Here is a 21,466-nt window from a genome sequence, read left to right on the forward strand (position 1 = left end):
ACGAAGTTAATATAATAATAGATAATACAGGCTTATGGGAAGTTGTATCAAAAAATAAAGCGCACTTGATTATCGTTGTTTCACTGCTGTCGTCTCCCGTGGACTTTTGTGAATCAGCGGGTTTGTCTTATGTGTTAGTGGTGTATTGATAAAAGTGTAATATTGGGCAAGAACCAGTTGTGTGCGACATACCTACAATACACACTCTCTGTGAGATACTGTATCAATAATGCCACAAAGGAATACAAGACGTTACGCATACGTTTGAATGAAAACAAAATCGTTCTCGTTTTTTTCCCTGGTCGGACATAGGTGACAACGCGTCGTGTGGGCTTGGTGCCGTTAATGTCGCCTCCGACGATCCACTTGGTCGCTGAGGAAGTTTCCTAAAATCGCCAGCATTTAAACTCTTTTAATTTAGATCTTTCTCTGGTCAGACAATGATTTCGGAGTTACAACGAGGAGCTGCAGTACCTGGAGACAGCTGGATCAAGACACTCCGTGAGGAATTAACAAGGCGGTAGTTTGTTCCGCCACAGGGACAGGGAGCGGACCCGGGACAAAGCCACCGCTGTTAAGCCGTGTACGCATGCATAGCAGCCGGTTAGGCTCACGCATTGTTGTGACCGGTACGTAACACAGGTCCGTTAGCATGTTGGCTAGAGACGTATAACTAGCAGGTAACACTGGTAACAGGTCAGTTAGCCATGTTGGTGCTACAGGGGGCTAATAACCAGCAGTTATCTTCACAGCATTACAGGTAACTACACAGTCATTTAGCAGTGGTTAACTAGTAGAACTATGCTAGCAGTAACTGTCGTCCCGTTAGCCATGTATGGCTAGCAGACTATAACTGAGCAGGTTAGCCTCACAGCATTACAGGTAACCTACCCAGTCACGGTTAGTCATGTTGGCCTAGTGAGGCTCATAACCAGCAGGTTAGCCACAGCATCTACACAGAAACATACACTAGTCATCTCGCATGTGGACATAGTCGACTTAACGTACGCATGATCAACTGTGAGCAGGTCCAGTTTAGCATGTTGGCTAGAAGGACTATTAACGTGAAAGCAGGTAAGTACTCAGCGGCATATACGAGGTAGCACGTATAACAGATCCGCTTTAGCATGTTGGCTAGTAGACTATACACCCGTAGGTTGCCACAGCATTCAGTACCCATATCAGCCGGTTACATGTTGGCTACTACGACTAATAACTCAGTAGGTTAAAGTCACGTTCCTCCCAGAGCATTCTCAGGTAAAAACGTTATACCACAGCCTGTTACCTTTTGCTCAAGCACTTATACCAGCAGGCTTAGGCCTCACGAGCCAAACAGGATGTAGCCATGTTGGCTAGCAGGCTATAACCAGGCGGCTTATGCTCCACAGAATTACAGGGTCAACTATACATTCGTTAGCATGTTGCTAGTAGGCACCTATATCTGCGGCTAGGGGTGTAACGCACTAACGCATTACAGGTTACAACTATACAGCCAGTTAGCATGTGGCTTAGCAGGCTGATAACCGCAGGTTTAACGCTCTCAGCTATAACAGGGTTTTGCAGTTGGCTAGCAGAGCTATGAAGCCAGAACATGATGTTAGCTCACAGCATTGACAGGGCACCAATAACTAATAACAACAGGCATCAGTCTAGCACTGTAGTGGCTTACAGCTAGTCTATAACACAGCAGGTTAGCTCACCAGCTTACAGTGTTAGCATGTTGGCTAGTAGACTATAACCAGCAGGTTAGCTCCACAGCATGACGGATTAGATGTGTGGCTAGTAGCTATAACCGAGCAGGTTAGCTCACAGCTACTTAGCAGGTACTACACAGTCAGGTTAGCAGTTTGGCTAGCAGGCTATAACCACGCTGACCCAGCATTAGTAACTACTCTCAGCAGTCAGTGGTACAGGCTACCAAGGTTCTACACATACAGTGTAATCAGTCAGTTGCATGTTGGCTCGCAGGTCTATAACCAGCAGGTTACTTCACAGCATTTACAGGTACTATACAGTCCGTTAGCATGTTTTGGCTAGCTTACCTGTAATGCTGTGAGCTAACCTGCTGGTTATAGCCTGCTAGCCAACATGCTAACTGACTGTATAGTTACCTGTAATGCTGTGAGCTAACCTGCTGGTTATAGCCTGCTAGCCAACATGCTAACTGACTGTATAGTTACCTGTAATGCTGTGAGCTAACCTACTGGCTAAGATGGATCAAAATCGAGGCTTGGGCTATTGGTAGGTGCCTTTTTTAATTCTTAAACGTCTTGTTAAACTTGTTTTTCACGTTTTTTTGGTCCCCCCTTCTGGTTGCTCGAACAATACGTATCTACTACCCTGAACGTATAACTTGTACGCTAGTTGATTATTTTGGAATTGATGGTCAATAAAACTCAATGGCTATAGGAAATGCCTCATCCCACCCCCTAATGTCCTTCGCGTCTAGATTTTTTAAAGTAGACGCACCCAAATGAGGAATATGAGACCCCTAAAAATCATAGGCAGTAAAAGGATGTTGATGATAATCATCAGACTGGTTAATAGTGTAACTTTACTCAACACATTTTCAACAACACTTTCCCATGTTGTTTACCAATAGCGGAATACCAACTACCCGAATAACCGACCCAAAAAATTAACGGCTAATACCGCTACACGACCGGAGTGCTAGTGGACACCAAGCGTGCGCAGTTTAAGACCAAGACTGTCGTAGGAGGCCGTATGTGGCTGCCGCAGATATTTTTTCATATTATGTTGCCATGTTATTTGTTGGGCGTACTGATTATCACATCTCTTATCCTTAAACACCCCACATGACTTTTTTCTATTGTTCGCCCGGCTATTCTCATGTATACCTTTCTACTGAGTTGTGACCCTCCTTCCCCTTATCAATGCGTGAACTAGAGACACCCTGACGGCACGTGGCATGTACCATATATACATTTGCGGTTTCGCCTTTGTGTTACACCATGGCATCCCCCCGATGTGTTTCTTATCATGAGACTGAGGGGCACGTAATACCATCGAGAGGTCTTGAATCTTATATGGACCCGAGGTCACCAGGCTGAGTGCAATAACCATGGGGTACTCAGTTACACCCTATTAATACCTTTATTTGGGTTCGTTGGTAGTTCTTGGCCAATCCTCATGGGTGTGCTACCCCACTACACTACGGTGTTTCCTTCTTGTATTCTTCCGCTCCCTTCTACACTTCCGTTCATTTCCCCGCTTTTATTGTTTGCGGCGTAACCCCCCCCCAACATGGAGGCAAACACCCTCCCCCCCCCCCCCCCCTTCTTTCCCGACGGGTCCCCCCCCCCCCACCCCCCCCCCCCCACCCACCTCCCACACCCCCCCCCCCCCCCGCCCCCCACGGCGCACACCCCCCCCGCCCCCCGGGTGCACACATCCCCATTCGGGGACAATACCCCCCCATGGCCGTTGTCACTCACCACCTGGCCGCGCCCAGCACAACACTGCGGGAACACAATCAACCAATACACCCCTATGGGGGTATCAACATCGAGCGACACACCTCCATGATGGGCCCAACCATGAGGAAAACATGAGGGCGAAATGAGGAGTTAAACATGGAGGACATAAATGAGGAAAATCCACCCATGGAGGACCACACATGAGGGAACAGCCTAGTTGGACCAGAGTCTGGTAGTCGACCGGCGCGGTTTGGACCAGATTCTCTGTTATGTGATCCAGATTTTGCGTATTTCTTCCTTTATTTTCACATCTCTTTTATCTGACTAAGCTATTTACCCTATTCTCGTATTAGATCAGTCAGGTGTTACCATGTACACCCATATTCAGAAAGATGCGTATTAGTCCCCGGTGGTATTTGTCCCCCCCGATTCTGTTCTTGCTTGTTTATTCGATTCTTAGTGGTCCACATATTGCCTTCAAATCTTCTCCCTTCGTATTTATCCACATTTTCTAGTGGATTTAGATTTCCTTAACTTTTCTTCTGTATACCTGACTAATTTTCTTTAATATATTCAAGATGTTCTTAGCTCTGAGTCTACACCTCTTCCAGCTTAGAGCAGTGTCCTAGGCATCCTTTCCTTTCATTTCCCTCTTTTCTTCTTTTCTAGTTACCATAGTTCTTTTAGCCTGGTACCATTTTTCTTTCTCTATGAATCTACCTGTAGAATGTGGCCACGGTATTAGATGGACGCTCTATTGAACCTGACAGATAGAGCCGCTCTTCATTAGACCCCAATCTATTAATGCTCGATCTAGACGCTTACCGAGCAGGTTCTTAGGACTCACTCCCATATAACTTTACAGAAGAGAGCCAGGTATAGCTACCGATTTCGTTATACACCCCTAATCAAGGATGAACCGCGTCTAGATTCTTCCCGTCCTGCTCATAATTTGGCGAACAGAACTAGAGCCAGGTCTTTATTGAATCCTTGCCCCGGCTTATATTATACAGATACGGATGCGAGCGGCTCTAGGATGTTAGACGCTCATAAAGGGGACCGGTGTGTATATGGGACCGGCTTAAAGAGTAGCCTGTTATAAGTTCTTCGTTATACCATACTCTATTGGTCACCTGATGATTCACCGAGTAGATGCAACCGTGGGTACCTGGCTAGCCATAGTCGTTATTTAATCAGTGACACGTGTGGCATCTATCCAGTGGGGATTTTCAGCCCCGAGTTGTAGTCAGGAAACCTATGACTAGCTTTCCCCGATGGAACCCTAGTTTCTTAGCTTCTGATTTGATACTTTACCTGCAGATCACACCATCTTGATGCCATTTCTCTAGTTGACCGATCTTATGTCCCTGTGTTACTTTTGTGTTGCATGGTCTATTTAACATTTCTTGACAGCCTCCGTTTTCTTACTGGAAGTCAAATCAACCCGGCGCTTTGTACCCATTCTCCTGTTTCTAGATCACCTATGAGATATTAGACGGTTTCCACTTACCTCATACCCCTATGGTATCTAACCTTTACCTTTTTCACTGCTTTTTTTATCTTGCTGTATCAAGGAAAGGTCCCACTACTTTGCGCATATCTCATGTTGGTTATTGACGGACTCTCTCACCCTCCTTTCCGCCCTTCCCCCTAGTAGACTCTCTTTTACCCTCCTCCCACCCTGCATATCCCTCCTCATTTGTTTCCTTCACCCCTCTGGCCCGACTATTATACATCAAGGATGGGCGATGCCCCCCTGGTGCACGCGGTCCTGTCAGCCCTTGGCCAGCGACGTCCTGGCCAAGCCAGGTTCCTGCGCGGACTGGCCCCGGGGACATCGCGCGGAACTGAAACAAGATCACAGCGGAAACAATCACCCAAACCCGGCTATACTGCCAACCGATTTCTAGCAACTTGAGTGACGGTTTCTTAGGATTTTTCAAACTTACCTTATTCTTGGTTTCACTGAGAAGTTCAAAAAGTTTTACACAGTTAACATGTGCATGTGCGTAAATGTGCAGGTGTAATTTGGCTTTCCGGGGGTGGGGGGGCTGGGTCTTAGGTGCAGTGTTAAATGTGCAGTAAGTGTTGCAGGTGTAAGTGCTGCAGTGTAAGTGTGTAAAGTGTTGCAAGTGTGGATTAGTGTGTCAGTGTGCAGTGGTCAGTGAAGTTTGTGCGTGTGTAAGTGGGCTGGAGATGTGTATTGGCAGTGTGTAAGTGTGTAAGTGTGACCCGTGCCTGTAGTCTAAGTGTGCAGTGCTGTAAGTGTGCCTGTTTAAGTGTGTCAGGGCTGTAAGCCCTGTGCAGTGTAAGTGTGTAACGGTGTGCCAGTGTCTGAGGGTAAGGGGGCCGTGTATGTGTCGCTGCCCTACTTGTAGTAAGGTTGCCCCCCCGAACAGTGTCTATCCTGTTGCTTGCAGGTTTGTAAGCTGTGCCGCCGGTGTAAGTGTTCTGTAAGTGTTGCCGTGTAACCGTGTGCAGTGTGTAAGATTGTGTTCAGTGTGCAGTGTAGTAGTGATGCAGTTGCAGCGGTAGTGGTTAGTGTCCAAGTGTGCAGTGTAAGGTGCAGGTCTCGTGTTAAGTTGGGCAGTGTCGCTAAGTGTGCAGCTGTAAGTGTGTACGTGTGTAAGTTGCAGCGGTAAGCGGTCGTGTGTAACGTGTGCAGGGTGCAGTGTAAGGCTGCCTTAGTGTAAGTGTAGTGATAAGGTGCAGTGTGTAGTGCAAGTGTGAGTGTGTAAGGCAGGGTAAAGGGTTGTTTAAGTGTGTTTGTAAGTGTGCAGTGTTTATTGTGCAGTGTGTGTGATCATTGTGTGCAGTGTTATTAGGCGGGCTAGTGTGAAGTGTGCTAGTGTGTAATACCGTGCTGCCGTAGTGCTGTACGTGCAGGGGTAGTGTGTAAGTGTGTTGTGTGACCAAGTGTGCAGTGTGTAAGTGTGCACAGTGGGTTGCTGTAAGGCGCAGTGTAACGTGTGCAGTGTAAGGTGAAGTGTAAGTGGTACGGGGTACAGTGGGTGGTGGAAGTCGGGCACAGTCGTAAGGTGCCGCTGTAAATGCCGGTTCAAGGTGTAGGTACCAGGGGTCAGTGACAGTTGGCTAGTGTGTGCCAGTGTGTACGATGGCAGTTGTGTTAAGTGGCAGTGTAATGTGCACAGCGTGTCAGCTTGTCAAGTGGGCAGTGTACAGTGCTGCAGTGTGTGCAGTGGTAAAACCATGATGCCCACAGTGTGTAAGTGGCAGTGTACAGTGCGTAGGGGTGTACCATCTTTTGAAGGCGGATGTGTGCAGTATCTACAGGTTCTGTTGTTTGGAGTGAATCCTGCAGACGGTTTTTCCCGTGAAGTAACCTATAAAGACCGCTACCGTCTCCGAGACACCGTGGCCGGCGGGGCGGGGGGTGGTGTGGGGCGTGTGGGTGCCGTCGCCGAGGGGGCCGCTTTCCGGCGGGGCTTTTTTTTTTTTCGGTTTTTTCTCCTTTTTTTGGGGGGGGGGCCCCTGCGAATGTCTCCGTATGCCTTGTTCGTCCCGGTGAGGACGTCAGCTGCAGGTTCCATCGTCCCTTCCCGATCAAACCCCCGGCTGACCCCGTGAGCTTGGACCCAAAACATTCAAACCACACACCAGGTGATTCCTCTTAACCGCCCTCCTACTGGAAGGCCGTTAAATGAGATCGGTTTTGTCCACTGTTTTTGGACGTGGGTAAGGTTTGAAACATTATTTACAGTGGCTGCCCCAGCTATTTTTGAAGGTTGTTATTAACGATCACCGTCAGCATCGTATCCAATACTAGTTGTGTTGCTTGACGCTTGACAGACTGAGATTATTATTCTAACGTGTGTGACACACATATGAAAGGATACCCTAAAGAGACTCGCCCTTTTCGTAAAGAGAAGATCCTTTTAGGCTCTATCAATCAAGATCACCGTCACAAAACCACCAGACCTCCCATGTACAACCAATAATCACTCACCTTTTCACATGAACCACCACCCCAACACACTCTTACCCTGTGTAAAGTGGACAGCACCCTACCAGCCATCTTCGGTTCATCTTTCCACTGGCGACCAACCAAGCACCATCTGGTCTGGTTGACCAATAACTCTATTCAACCAGCTTACAGCTGCGCAGACATGTGCTCTATACACGGAACAAGTAGTGATCATTTCACCCATGGAGTCTGGTGGAGATGTGCTGCTCTATACATCGCCAAAAGAGTGATTACTTTACATGGAGTATGGTGGTATGATATGCTGACGCTCTATTACACCCGCTAAAAGTAGTATTATATACATGGAGTCTGGTAGGAGATGTGCTGCTCTTACACGCTATACACTATAAATTCCAGTCAGGATTATGACTGGATCGGTGGAGATGTGCTGCCTCTAAACACTGCTAAAAGGAGGCACCTATCCTTTACATGGAGTCTGGTGGAGACTCTGCTGCTCTATACACGCAAAAGTGCAGTGATTAGGCACATGGTTACGCGCGCGGGGCAGACCTAGGCTGCTCTATCAATGCTACAATAGCAGTGGACCGTATCCTCCTACAATGCGAGTCTGGTGCCGAGCATAGGCTGCCTCTTACACGCTAAAAGTAGTGACCCCTTATTTACAGGCCCACCAGGGTCGGGTGGAGATTGCTCTCTATACCACTGCTACAAAGCCCGTGATTATTCTACATGGAGTCCTGGTGGAGATATGATGCTCATACACGCTAATAAAGAGTTGATTTATTTACATTGGTTGAGTCTGGTGGAGATATGCTGGCTTGATACACTGCCTAAAAAGTAGTTTAGTCTATAGAAGTGTACCTGGTACGTTTTTTACGGGGATGAGGTTTGGCTTTCTTTTGCCGGGTGGGGGGGGACAGGTCTCGGGTGGATTTTGGCCTCCTCCCGGTGCTGGCAGGTGTTCGCAGTCTAGCATTGCCAGTTTTTCCCCAATGCCAGTACTTCATTTGTTCCTTCCCGTCCACCATGTGTTTTCCTCGACTTTGGCGGACTGTTTTGTTGCGAAACATTTTTTCTGTAGTATCGTGCGACGTCTTCGTGGCTAGGTCCCGCAATGAGTACGAACACGGCTCCGTCCCAGTTTGCTTTGCGTTAATACACCTTTTACGAGCAAGGTCCCTGGGAAAGATACCTTACGAGGCACTATACCAGTATTTAGTTCTTTCATTGTATCTCAGACCACGATTGTTCTAACTGTGCTAGTTTGTAAAATGTACTAGTGACCACTATCTTGTTACATGGCATCCTCTCGCTTTTGATTCGATTGTACTATTCATCACTTTGCTGGAATGTGTCGAATTATTGCACATCATTCCCTCGTCTAGCTGATATGATTGACATATCTCTCACTATGCATGACGTATTTCATCTGTGGATTCATCACTCAATCTCAGTCTGATCTAGTGATTCATCATCCTCTCAGAGCTGTATGAAATTCATCATTTTTACTCTTCAGTGCCCAGTATTGACACTCACATCCTTATCTTCAGAGTCTCGGATTGTATGATGCCTCATTCATCTCAGCGGATGAGGGACATCATAATCTCACTGATCAATGACATTCAGAGGACCGTAGTCGGTAATTGTTCTAGGTTACTGTATAGCGGAGTAACTAAATGTACACTTAGTATTACTGTCACAAGCTGCTCAGTCATGGACTGTATGTTGGAGTGAATATTTAAGTTAACTTATGCTAACCTTAAAGTAACTAGTCAACTAAAGTCGGTCAGCCTGAATTTTAGCGAGAGTACACTAAAGTTTAACTAGTTTATTACCTAACGTAAATAGTAACTAAAGTAAACTAGTAATAAAGATGTCAGGATGATATGTAGTGGTGTAACTTCTAAAGTTAAATAGAGACCTAATGTATTACTTAGTAACCCCTCTAAAGCTTGTCATGATGAATTGTAGCGGAGTCCAATCTAAATGGTCACTAGAACATAAAGTTAACCAGAGTGTAACCCCCCCTCCATCGTCCTCTTATGATGCTCGGCCGGTTTTCTGTTGTTACCTGGCGGGTTTTGTAGGAAGTGTCCATGGATTACGATGCGGCTTTGATCCCAGGCGTTTGTACGGTCCGCCGCCATGCACCTTCAGTTGTTGTTCCTTGGCCTTTCTCCGGGGACATGATGCGGGCAGTGACACGCCAGCTGCCGTCGTCGTTTGGTCACGATCCACGCGTGTCTCTTTTCTGTCATTTGTGCCTAGTCCTTCCATTTGGCATATCACCGTACGCGTTTCTTGGCCCAAATTCGATTCGTAGAGAGACTGAGAGAGATTTTCGTTGATGCAATGAGGATCTGCATTTGGATTTGTCGATATGGCGAATGATGACTGAATTGTATGTTCCTTTTTGGCCCTTTTTTGTTGACGAGAGAGAGAGCGAGAGAAGAGAGAGACGAGAGAGATTCTTCCTGCAGAGAGAGAGAGATGTGATGGAATTTAGTGGTTCTTTCTTAGTGCATTGTAGATGTCATATGTACATGAGCTTAATCCATCATACACAATCACCCCGCTTACATCACCATATCCCACACGTAGACATGCATCGTACACATATCATTGACATGATTATTACATACAATTAGGACCTTCTGTGTAGAATTATACAGCACACATAGACCGATTATACACACACATAGGACTAATTGCATATACACATACAAAGACTAGGCATATACAACACAGTAGGACACGCCACATACACATTACAAAGGGACATTGCATCATTACATCAATACATAGACATTCTGTCATTATACATCTACGCCACATAGAAGGCAATCGTAACATCATTCACTAGAGACCGGCATGACCGACCCACAGTACTAAAACGACATGCATATACACTGAGTCATATAACCATAATTATTATATACAGCAGTGCCCCATAGTCACCCCAACGATACTATTCAACATACATGCAACAGGTACCTTCTTCTGGCATATAATTCAATACCCCCATAGATAACACTAGATGTGCGGACTTACTCGCGGCCCGGATTTTTCTGTCCAAAGCCCACTGCGCCCAGCCGTCCGACAGAGCAGTCTATCCTTCCCCGCAAACTTCCGATCTCCGAGCCCTCGACACAGTTAAAATCGAATTGTTTATCATACTAATGACCAACATGTACGTTTGTTGGTGTGGAAAAGCCGCTTTTATTAAGCAGGTGTACGGAGGCATTCGGAACTGTAACCGATGAGCGCATCATATTTGACCACCCATCCGGGGCAACAAGCGATTCGTACCGCCATAATCAGCTGTTTTAACATGCAAAATGTTTGCGATTGAGTGACGCCGAACCCGACCCGAACCAGAGCATCCTTTCTAAACAAATCTGTTAGAACCGGCGCGGCCCCCGTTCTGGACGCCCTCCGGTAACGTCGGGTCAGGGCCGTGGTATCATCCGGACTATAACACGATGTTATACCCACCAATACCTCCCACCAGTATATACACACCACATACCACGCATATATCCATCTCACACATATACACTCGCCAGCTATCACAACACACAGACTAGAACGCATAATACCACACACATATATTACACGCAAGTGTACACACGTCATTACTTACACACACACACCTATACACCATATATACAACCCACAAATATACAAGCATAATACACCATACACATATACACGCATATAGCACACAGCCAATATACACCTGCACATAACACACACCTACCTGTGGCGGGCGACTGGTGCCCAGCCCCCGGCTGCCGCTGTGGATTCATCAAACACACATGGATGTGGGTCTCGATCTGCCCATCTTCCCTTGTCGCGGCGTTAGGCAGTGTAGAATCCTCGTCACAACCCAACGGACTCCTGCCAGCCTCCAGTGTTTGGTTTCCTGCTCCCCGAGTCCCAGGCTGGCCAACACGGTGAACCACGTCGTTTGCAAACCTAGCCCAGGTTTGGTCCGTTAGACTCGCGTACTACCGGACACTGGTCCCACTAGCAGGGTCCTACCATTGTCCCTCTGTTGTCCCACCCTAGTTTGAGCACGGTCCTACCGGACTTGGTCCTTTGTTTTAAACCATGGACTTGGTCCGTTTACCCTGGGTCTACCAGACTCGGTGTTTACCCTAGCCCAGTGTCCTACCGGCTCTGGTCACAGCCCGGGTGTGCCTTACCGGACTCCCGTCTACCTACCCTCGTCCTACCGGACTCTGGTCCACTACGCCGACGGTCCTAACGGACTTGGTCCCTAGCACCAGGTCCTACAAGACTCTGCGTCCACAAGGCCGGTCGACCTAACCAGAGCTCTGTTCCCTACACAGACTCTGGGTCCACTATCTAGGGCCCGGTTCCCTACCAGACTTCCGGTCCACTAGCACCGAGTCCTCAGTCCGCCTGGTCAAGTAGCGCGCGTCTACAGACTCTGGTCCACTAGCCAAGTCCTATCCGGGACTAGGTCATAGCACGTCCCTCCGTGAACCTGGCTCCTCTAGCACCGGTCCTACGTGTACTCAGGGCCAACTATGCCCGGTCCCTAACGGACTCTGGCATTAGCACCAAAGGCCTACCCGGGTGTACTCGCTTGGTTCTCGTACAGCCCGGTCCCACAGACCCTCTTTTGGTCGTACACTAGCCCGTTGTGCCGTACCAGACTTGCTTTGTTTCTTTAACAGCACCCCCTCTGGTCCACCCTAGCTTCTGGCTTTTCACCCCTGCAACCCAGCACCCTCCCCGGTTCCCACAGCCCGGGGTCATACAAGACTCTGGTACATCTAGCCGGTAATACGCAGACTATGGTCCACTAAGCCGGATAACCAAGGTCTCTGTTCCCTTAGCCCGGTCCTCATACCCGACTCTTGCCCTACCCAGTCCTAACGGACTCTGGGTCACCAGATTCTATGGTCCGGTTAGCACCGGGTTTCTACCAAACTCTGGTCCTAGCCCAGTCATACCGGCGGTGTCACTAGCCCAGGTCCTACCGACTCTTGTCCACTAGCCCGGTCCTACCGGACTCTGGTTTACACTGCACGTCTAAACAGGACTCTGGTCACTAGCCCGGTCCTACCAGACTCTGGCCACTAGTCCGGTCCTACCAGACTCTGGTTTTCCTACCAGGAACTCTGCGTTCCCTAGCCCGTGCTCCTACAACCGGAATCGGGGCATTTCTAGCTCCTCGGGTTCCCTACCCCAGACTTCTGTGAGCTCCACTACCGCACAGTCTTCCTACCGGCGACTCTCTGGTTTCCACTATTGCCCAGTCCCTAACCGGACCCCTTGCCGTCTCATCTAGTCCCAGGAGCGGTCCTACTCCCCGGTTGTCGCCTTACCTCCCACGGGGACCTGATTGTGATGCCCCGTCTACCGGTTCTATTGGTCCCACTAGCTCCGGTTCTCCTACCAGACTCTGGCCATAGCTCCCGGTCTCTACTCAAGATCTTCGGGTTCCTACCACGCGACTCGCGGTCCACTAGCCCTCCGCGTCCCCCCCACCAGCACCCCTTGGGCCTCCACATAGGCCCCGGGCATACCAGACCTCTGGTACCACTACAGCACAGGTTTCCTACCAGGAATTTCTGGTCTTACCCCCCCACTAGGCCCTGGTCCTACTTCCAAGTGTTCTCTTGGTCTCCTTAGCCCCCTTGGTCCTATCCAACCCGTTGGCCTCCAACAGCACCGCGTCTAACAGTCTCGGGGTCCCTTAGCCCTGGTCCCTACAGACTCTGGTCCTTTAACAGTACTGGGTCCCACTTTTCCTAGCCCGTGTTGTACCCTACCAGACTATGGGTCCAATAGCCCGCGGATCATACCCCCCAGACTCTTCCGTCCACGAGCTGCCGGTCCTACCAGACTTCTGTCCACTAGGCCCGGTTCTACCAGGACTCTTTGGTACCACTAGTTTCACCTTTTCGGTTCTTACCAGACTCTGGCCTCCATAGGGTAGCCGGTCGCTACCAGACTTGGTCCACTAGCCAGGTCTACCAGACTGTCTGGTCCCGATGCCTTTCCGGTCCTACTTCAGATGCAGTCGCCGGTTCATTATCTACATTTGGACAAGTGTTAAAGGTGATTTTAAATGTATATCTAGATCGCTCTAGACCCTTGACTGATTTGTCAGGAAACAACGAGCAAGCTGCCCAGCTAAGTGTTAGACCTGAGATTAAAAACACCGGGCCATTCGTTAGATGACTGTTTTGGGACTTTAACTAGACATGAAAAGGTAATATTCCACCTTTACCTATAATAATAATATGTCCTTTAAGCCCCAATGTACCAGGCCGCGTGACGCAACATTATGACAACAATCCCCGATGCGTTTTCCATCTCAGAGTATCTCTTACCTGGGTTACGCGGCTTTAGCTGTTGCAGTGTAGGCTGCTGAGATGGTATTTGATTAATAACTAAAATAAAGACCTTTGGTGTCAATAAAAGGCCGTTTGTAAATATCAAGACTATGTGTAAAATATAGAGGCGTGTAAAGTTAAAGATATGTGTAAAATAGAGGGTCTGGTAAATAAAGGACATGTGTAAATAGAGATTTGGTTGTTAATTAATTAAAGACATTTGTGTTAAACATAGAGCAGTGTAAATAAAGATACCGTGCTTAAACATAGGGCGTGTAAAATATATGAACATGCGGTAAATAGAGAGGCGTTGTTGTCTGTATGGTATAAAATAAGGGACATGTGTAAATCGAGAGGGTGAAATAAAATATGTGTAACATTAGAGACATGGTGCTAAATAAAGATATGTCGTAAACATAGAGGGTTGCGTAAACTAAAAGATATGTGTGTAAAACACACAGCCGAGGGTACAATAAAAGTGACTTATGTGTAAACATAGAGGCGTGGTGGTAAATAAAGATTGTAAAACATCGGGCTGTGGTAATAAAAGCTATGTGTAAACCATAGAGACATGGTGGTAAATAAAGAGATCGTGTCCAAACAGAGAATGTGTAAATAATCTAGACATGTGTAAATATAGACATGGGTAAATAAAGACGTGTAAATAAAGACCATGTGAAAATGTAAAGAGATGTGTAACAGAGACATGTGTAAATAAAGAAATGTGTAAATGAAAAGACATGTTGGTAATAATAGAGCATGGTTGTAAATTTTTTATGGAGACACTGTGTATAAATAAAGACATGTAGTAAACAGAGGACATGTGTACAAATAGAGGCATGTGTACACAGAGGAATGTGGAAACAGAGACATGTGTAAACAGAGGACATGTGTTAAACAGAGACATTGTTGTAAAAAGAGGACATGTGTAAACAGAGACAGTGTAAATAGAGGCATGTGTAAATAGGAGCTGTGTAAAACAGAGCCCTGTCCCCCGGGGCTTATGGGATACCTGCGGCGGCAGGGCCTCTCTTCTTGGCCTTGGAGGACACCTTGTGGGGGTCGGCTCATGCGTCATGCGGCCGCTACTCTCTCGCAGTGTCAACTGTCACCTCGGCCACGACGCCGTAGCCCTCCCTCAGGGACCAGTAGAACTCCCATCTCCAGAGCCTCCTCCAGGTCACTGAATCACCTAATCGCTAGTCTCAGCCCACGGTGCTTGATGGCCAGTTACCTACGGACACGTTACTAGCCCGACGCACTCCGCCCCCAGAGTATGAGCCCTTCTCCTGACCCCGGATTTAGATTCGGCCGATATCAGGCATTTCGACGATAAATTCATCCGGTACTTTATAACCGGCAGATCATGTAAAAGAAAAGATAGTCTGCAAGTCTGTTCCATCTCCGAGGACGCTCTACACCGTCCCTGTTACTCGATTGGCGTGCTACTTAGTTTCACGTCCAGCACAGATGGGCCGTCTACAACGTCCACCTGTTAGTGATGGAGTTTCTTGCATAGTCTGTAGCAAAGCGGCTAACGAGTTCTTACACTCCCTGTTATAGGTGATGGCGTTGCTTAGCGCCTGTCCAACAGAGGTACGCTCACAATTCGTTCCTGTTGGTGTTGCGGTGCCAATGATCTGGCTCACGCAGAGGACGCTCTCCCAACGTCCAGGTTAGTTATGGCGTTGGCATATGGTATGTTCCCACAGGAGGACGCTCTACAATATTGCCCTGTTAGGTGATGGAGTTGCATAGTCTGGTCCACCAGAGGACGTTCTACAACGTCCCTGTTAGTGATGGTTGTGATTAGTCTGTTCCCCAGAGGACGCTCCGACCACTTGTCCCTGTTATGTGGTGTTGGCATCGTCTGTCCACCGTAGGTTTTATCGCTCTACAAATACGTCCCTTGTTAGTGATGGCGTGGCATAGTCTGTCCAACAGAGGACGCTCACAACGTCCCTGTTGTGAGGGCGGGCATGGTCTGTCCACCAGAGGACGCTCTACACGATCCGGTTAGTGATGGTGTGCATAGTTGTCACCATGGACGCTCTACAACGTCCATGTTCGGATGGGTGCATGTCTGTCCCCCAGAGACGCTCTACACGTCACCCGTAGTGCATGGATGTGTGGCAAGTCTTGGTCCCACAAGACGGCACGCTCCTACATTATCGTCCCTGTCAGTGAGGTCGTAGCATAGTCCTGTCCACAGAGGACTGCTCTAAACGTCCTGTTAGTTGATGGAGTTGCAGTAGTATGTCCCTCCACCAGAAGGACGCTCTACATACGTCCTATGTTATGTTGATGGTGTTGTGGCATTAGTTGCTGTCTAACCCCAGATGGACGCGCTTCCCTACAAGTCCCTTTTAGTGTTGATGGTTGCATAGTCTGCCACCACCGACGGGACGATCGTACCATCGGCCCTGTTGACACATTTCACGGATATTTTTAATTGTTTAATGTACTTGAAGTTTGATTTTAGCCCTCTAATTTTTAGTTATCAGAACTTTAATATATTTTGATGTTCTGTCTTTGTGACAATTAAAACACATATATTACTTATCATATTCTTTTAGTGAGAACCTCATAAATAACTAATGTTGGGATTATCTGAGTTGTAACATGTTTCTGGATTTTTTTTCTTAATATAGTATACAGAGATCGGCTTTTTAAATATACTACGCTATCGGTGAATTGGTATCGAGTGGCCGTCGCATCTACGTCCGAGGTACTGAGCTGGCGCATTACTTGGCCCCATGGGTATGACCTCTGAGACACGCCCGCCAGGTGGATGTGGTGGCGACAGCGCCTGGGCCAGCTGCCTCCTTCACCGGTTATGGTACGTCCCCCCTAGGTCCAGGTTCTGTCATCAGCAGTGCCCCCCCCCCCTACGGACTCCGTACAGTAAGGTCGAATCCCGACGCAGACCCCGGCAGTGATTACAGCAAATCAATAGAGTTGGTGCAGGGACTTCTCTTCGGGAATATTTATATACTTTTTCTTACGTTTGGATGAGGAATAATAGACTAATGTGTCTCGTACCTGGAGACACCCGGCGTTTCGGGGTTGCTCAGTCCGAGAAGGCGGCCAGTTTCCGATCGCAAATCCGGACCAGATATTCTCGTGAACGTCTGCGGAGACCTCCCCCGCTGGACTTCTGTGGATCCATTTAAACACACAGTCAGTTTAAAACGCTGGTCCATTTCTCCACCAGACTCCATGACTGGTCTAACATTACATTGCGACCCCCCACGATCACCCTTTTGCCGTGTGTACGAGACTAGCATATCCTCCACCAGCTCACTTAGGGACTATATGTGACCGCCACGACTCTTCTACTTCCCTTGGTAGAGTCGAGTAATGAGCACCGCTCGCTGCGGATGTTTTCACGTACTTCCCCAGGAGCCGTACTGTACCATGCTACAAATCATAAGGATCGACACTAATTTTAGCATGTCTGAGCAGCATATCTCCACCAGACTCCATTGTAAATAATCACTACTTTTCGCATGTATAGAAGAAGCATATCTCACCAGAGTTATCCATGTAAATAATCAATACGTTTTAGCATGTATAGAGCCAGCATATTCGCCACAGACGCCAGGTGTATAAAATCACCTATAACTGTTTTGTAGCGAGTATAAGAGCGCATATCTCGCCTACTCCATCTGGATCCCTGTAAAATAATCGCGAGTACTTTTTAGCCCGGAGTGATCTGTATTCGAGCGTGGTATGCATTAGCTCTCCCACCAACACCTTTACGGCCGTGAAATATGAATATGTGAAGCCGCTCTTTTTCAGTGTGATGCGGGATAGATGCTAGGCATCCCCCCAGCAATTACTCCAGCATGTAAAAGGTGGCCAGGCGTGGTTGGAATCTTAAGGGGAGTATTAGCAACCAGACCACGAGTGTGTGATTGTTGGAAACAAGTGGAAAGATGAACCACAAGAAGGCTTTTGGTAGTTTTAATTTAGTTCTGTCCCCTTTGAAGGACAAAACCCTTAAGAGTGTGTTTGTACGATGCGTGAAAAGTGTAGGCGGATCTATTTACATCGGAGTCTGGTGGTGATTTGGTGTTGTGGAGATGTCTGTTTCATGTTGAACTTATAACGAGGATTATTACATATTTAACTAAAGAGTGGCCGGTGATCGAACTTGTTGGTTATCATCACGGGGGGAGCCGCAGCTTCATAACCTGTTGTCGGACACGCATTGTGTAGTGTCCCACTAGCCGTTACGATCCCGCAGTGCCGCCACGTTGCCGATTTGGTTCATGGCCTGGACCGAGGATATCCCCCCGACACCCAGGCCGGAGGTAACAGAAACCATGATATGAAGTAACGAATGAAGTCCAAGGGCAGTGACTTGGGGGATAGTGGCTAATCTGATGTGGTTGTGAATGCGAGCTTGCAGCACCCGGCAGCCGAGCTGCAGCTGAACTCTGCCTCCACCACATAGGCGCCCTGAGGCGGGGCGAGGCCGACGCTGACCCTCAGAACAGCTAGCTTCTCCAGGGGAGACTGGCTCCGTTGACCAGTAGAGATGCCCTCCACCGGCAAGGAGAAAGTTCAGTTTGAATCTTCACGAGACTCTGAGGGTATTGGGGTGAGCTTTTCAACTTAAGAGAAACTGTATGGAGGGACACCATCTTGTCCAGGTCAGTTCAGAATCGTAATCACTTATCAAAAATGCAATTTATTGCTGACAGACCTATTCACGTAATCGTCGTATGGACTGGTGTCGGGAGGCCTTGCCTGATTTCACATGTGCTACAACTGACTGGTATGTCTACTAATGAGTGACCCACCAGTTATATAGGTTCGGGGCCTCCAATCTCTTAACCAAAAGGTATTGGATCCTCATGTAGGTTTACGATTTAGCAAGTATTACGCAGTTGTGAGGTGCACATTTTTGTCTTCCCATCCTTACATATTCAAATTTTATTTTATTTTGTTCATATTTTATTTTCATGGCTATATGTGTATGTATGTATAGTTGTTTTCCTAGTATTGTCGAGATAGTATATTCTGGTTGGTGTCTGATTTTGCTGCGTAACACCGTAATTTCCCGTTTCTTGGGATCAGATAACATCTCTCTTTACGTATATCGTAGTCTATCTAAATGTGTGTGTAGTATAAAAAACAGAGTTTTAGCTTTTCCAATTTAAATCATTTTTACCAACCCCAGGTCATGTTCAGATTTAAACCCGTGCGATTTTCATTAGAAAAAAACTGGGTAAATTAAAGTTTAGGACGCCTCAGTAGACCAAACCGTTTCACTATATTTTATGTATGCTACATATTCCTTTTCAGACATTTGGTATCTCCACCTCTGAATTCGGCTGGCTGTTTCTTATCTATAAGATGATGACGACTACGTCAGCAGGGTTTTTTCTTTGCGGTAGGTGATATCAGCCACAGTTTTCATTGGTTCTTGTGACTGACCAGTTTATTATAGTTGTATATATCAGAAGGGAGTCCCTGCACGGTTTTTAAAGTCGTACCAGTAACCAGCTAACATGTGCGAATCTGTATAACTAAATAAAATAAATAAAATAACAGTTATAGTTTGGGCCTAAATCTCTCAACCGAAGCTCTAAAATCTCTGGTTGCAGCTGCAGTAAAGCAAAGAAAACCGAGGAAAGGTGGAGTTCAACGAATGGTATGCAGTTTAGAATTTAGATGAGCGCGGAAGCGTCCAGAATGGACCAGTGGCTGCCATCTGGGTGTGTACCTGTAATGGTCCATCCCCCCCCCCCCCACCCCAACACTGTGCTGGGAAGTTTATGTACAGGGGGGATTTAACTGCCGATTAACCGAGCCAAATTTAATACAATTTTTAAATGCTTATAATTAGCGCTATCAGAATTCGTCAAAAAACTCAGCGAGTCACTGGAATACTGTTGTACCTGTTTTAATTATTTGACATTTCAATTTGTAGATTGTATGTATGGTTTGTTTCTTTTGTCGCTATTTGGGGGATCAGTTTGGTATAAGTATTTTTATGTATTTGTGTGGTATTCTGAACCCCTTTTGCAATGTGTGAGTTTACTTTTTCATCTGGACCTTGAGGCTGTAAATATAAGAAATAATAAATATATGCTTGGATCGTTTATAAAAGTTTCTGATGTTATCGAAAAAACCCAGTCTATGTTTAAATTATACTTTGCGGACTTCCGTAGAAAAAACTGTGGACATTGGTTACTTAGAATGCCTACGTAGGCCAAACGGCTGCTCTATACTTTGATCGATTTTTAAAATGCTTCCATGCTAATTAGGATCCACCTGGAATTTGGCTACTATTTCATATCTAATAGTGGTCATCACTAAAACGAACTTCAACAGAATATTAACTTGTTTGTTACGGCTGTTTCAGGGATCATTGTCATTGATTACTATGACAACATTAAGTTGTGTTAGTTTTCATGGTTTCTGAGGGGAGCGTCCCTGATGGTTATAGCCTGGCTAGCCAAAACATGCTAACGGACTGTATAGTACCTGTAAATGCTGTGAAGTAACCTGCTGGTTATAGACCTGCGAGCCAACATGCTAACTGAGCTAGTATAGGTACCTTGGTATGGTGGGGAGCTAAGCTGCCGGGTTAAGCCCTGCTAGCCAAACTGCTAACTCGACGTGTAGTCCCTGTAAGTAGCTGTGAGCTAACCTGTGGTTATAGATCTACTAGCCAACATGCTAATCCGTAATGCTGTGGAGCTAACCGGCTGGTTATAGTCTCTAGCCAACATTGCGTAAAGCTGTAAGGCTGGGACTAGACCTGGCTGGTTATAGACTAGCTGTAAGCCACTACAGTGCTAGACTGATGCCTGTTGTTATTAGTTATTGGTGCCCTGTCAATGCTGTGAGCTAACATCATGTTCTGGCTTCATAGCTCTGCTAGCCAACTGCAAAACCCTGTTATAGCTGAGAGCGTTAAACCTGCGGTTATCAGCCTGCTAAGCCACATGCTAACTGGCTGTATAGTTGTAACCTGTAATGCGTTAGTGCGTTACACCCCTAGCCGCAGATATAGGTGCCTACTAGCAACATGCTAACGAATGTATAGTTGACCCTGTAATTCTGTGGAGCATAAGCCGCCTGGTTATAGCCTGCTAGCCAACATGGCTACATCCTGTTTGGCTCGTGAGGCCTAAGCCTGCTGGTATAAGTGCTTGAGCAAAAGGTAACAGGCTGTGGTATAACGTTTTTACCTGAGAATGCTCTGGGAGGAACGTGACTTTAACCTACTGAGTTATTAGTCGTAGTAGCCAACATGTAACCGGCTGATATGGGTACTGAATGCTGTGGCAACCTACGGGTGTATAGTCTACTAGCCAACATGCTAAAGCGGATCTGTTATACGTGCTACCTCGTATATGCCGCTGAGTACTTACCTGCTTTCACGTTAATAGTCCTTCTAGCCAACATGCTAAACTGGACCTGCTCACAGTTGATCATGCGTACGTTAAGTCGACTATGTCCACATGCGAGATGACTAGTGTATGTTTCTGTGTAGATGCTGTGGCTAACCTGCTGGTTATGAGCCTCACTAGGCCAACATGACTAACCGTGACTGGGTAGGTTACCTGTAATGCTGTGAGGCTAACCTGCTCAGTTATAGTCTGCTAGCCATACATGGCTAACGGGACGACAGTTACTGCTAGCATAGTTCTACTAGTTAACCACTGCTAAATGACTGTGTAGTTACCTGT

General features: G+C 47.0%; 1 protein-coding gene across 1 annotated transcript in view; it reads right to left on the reverse strand.

Annotated features, from left to right (window-relative positions):
- Window positions 1-21,466, reverse strand: part of rtcb (RNA 2',3'-cyclic phosphate and 5'-OH ligase) — a gene marked incomplete in the record, with an annotated part of 55,901 nt that overhangs the window by 34,017 nt on the left and 418 nt on the right.

Source organism: Etheostoma spectabile, unplaced genomic scaffold (assembly GCF_008692095.1).
Source record: "Etheostoma spectabile isolate EspeVRDwgs_2016 unplaced genomic scaffold, UIUC_Espe_1.0 scaffold502, whole genome shotgun sequence".
NCBI classification, from domain to species: Eukaryota; Metazoa; Chordata; class Actinopteri; order Perciformes; family Percidae; genus Etheostoma; species Etheostoma spectabile.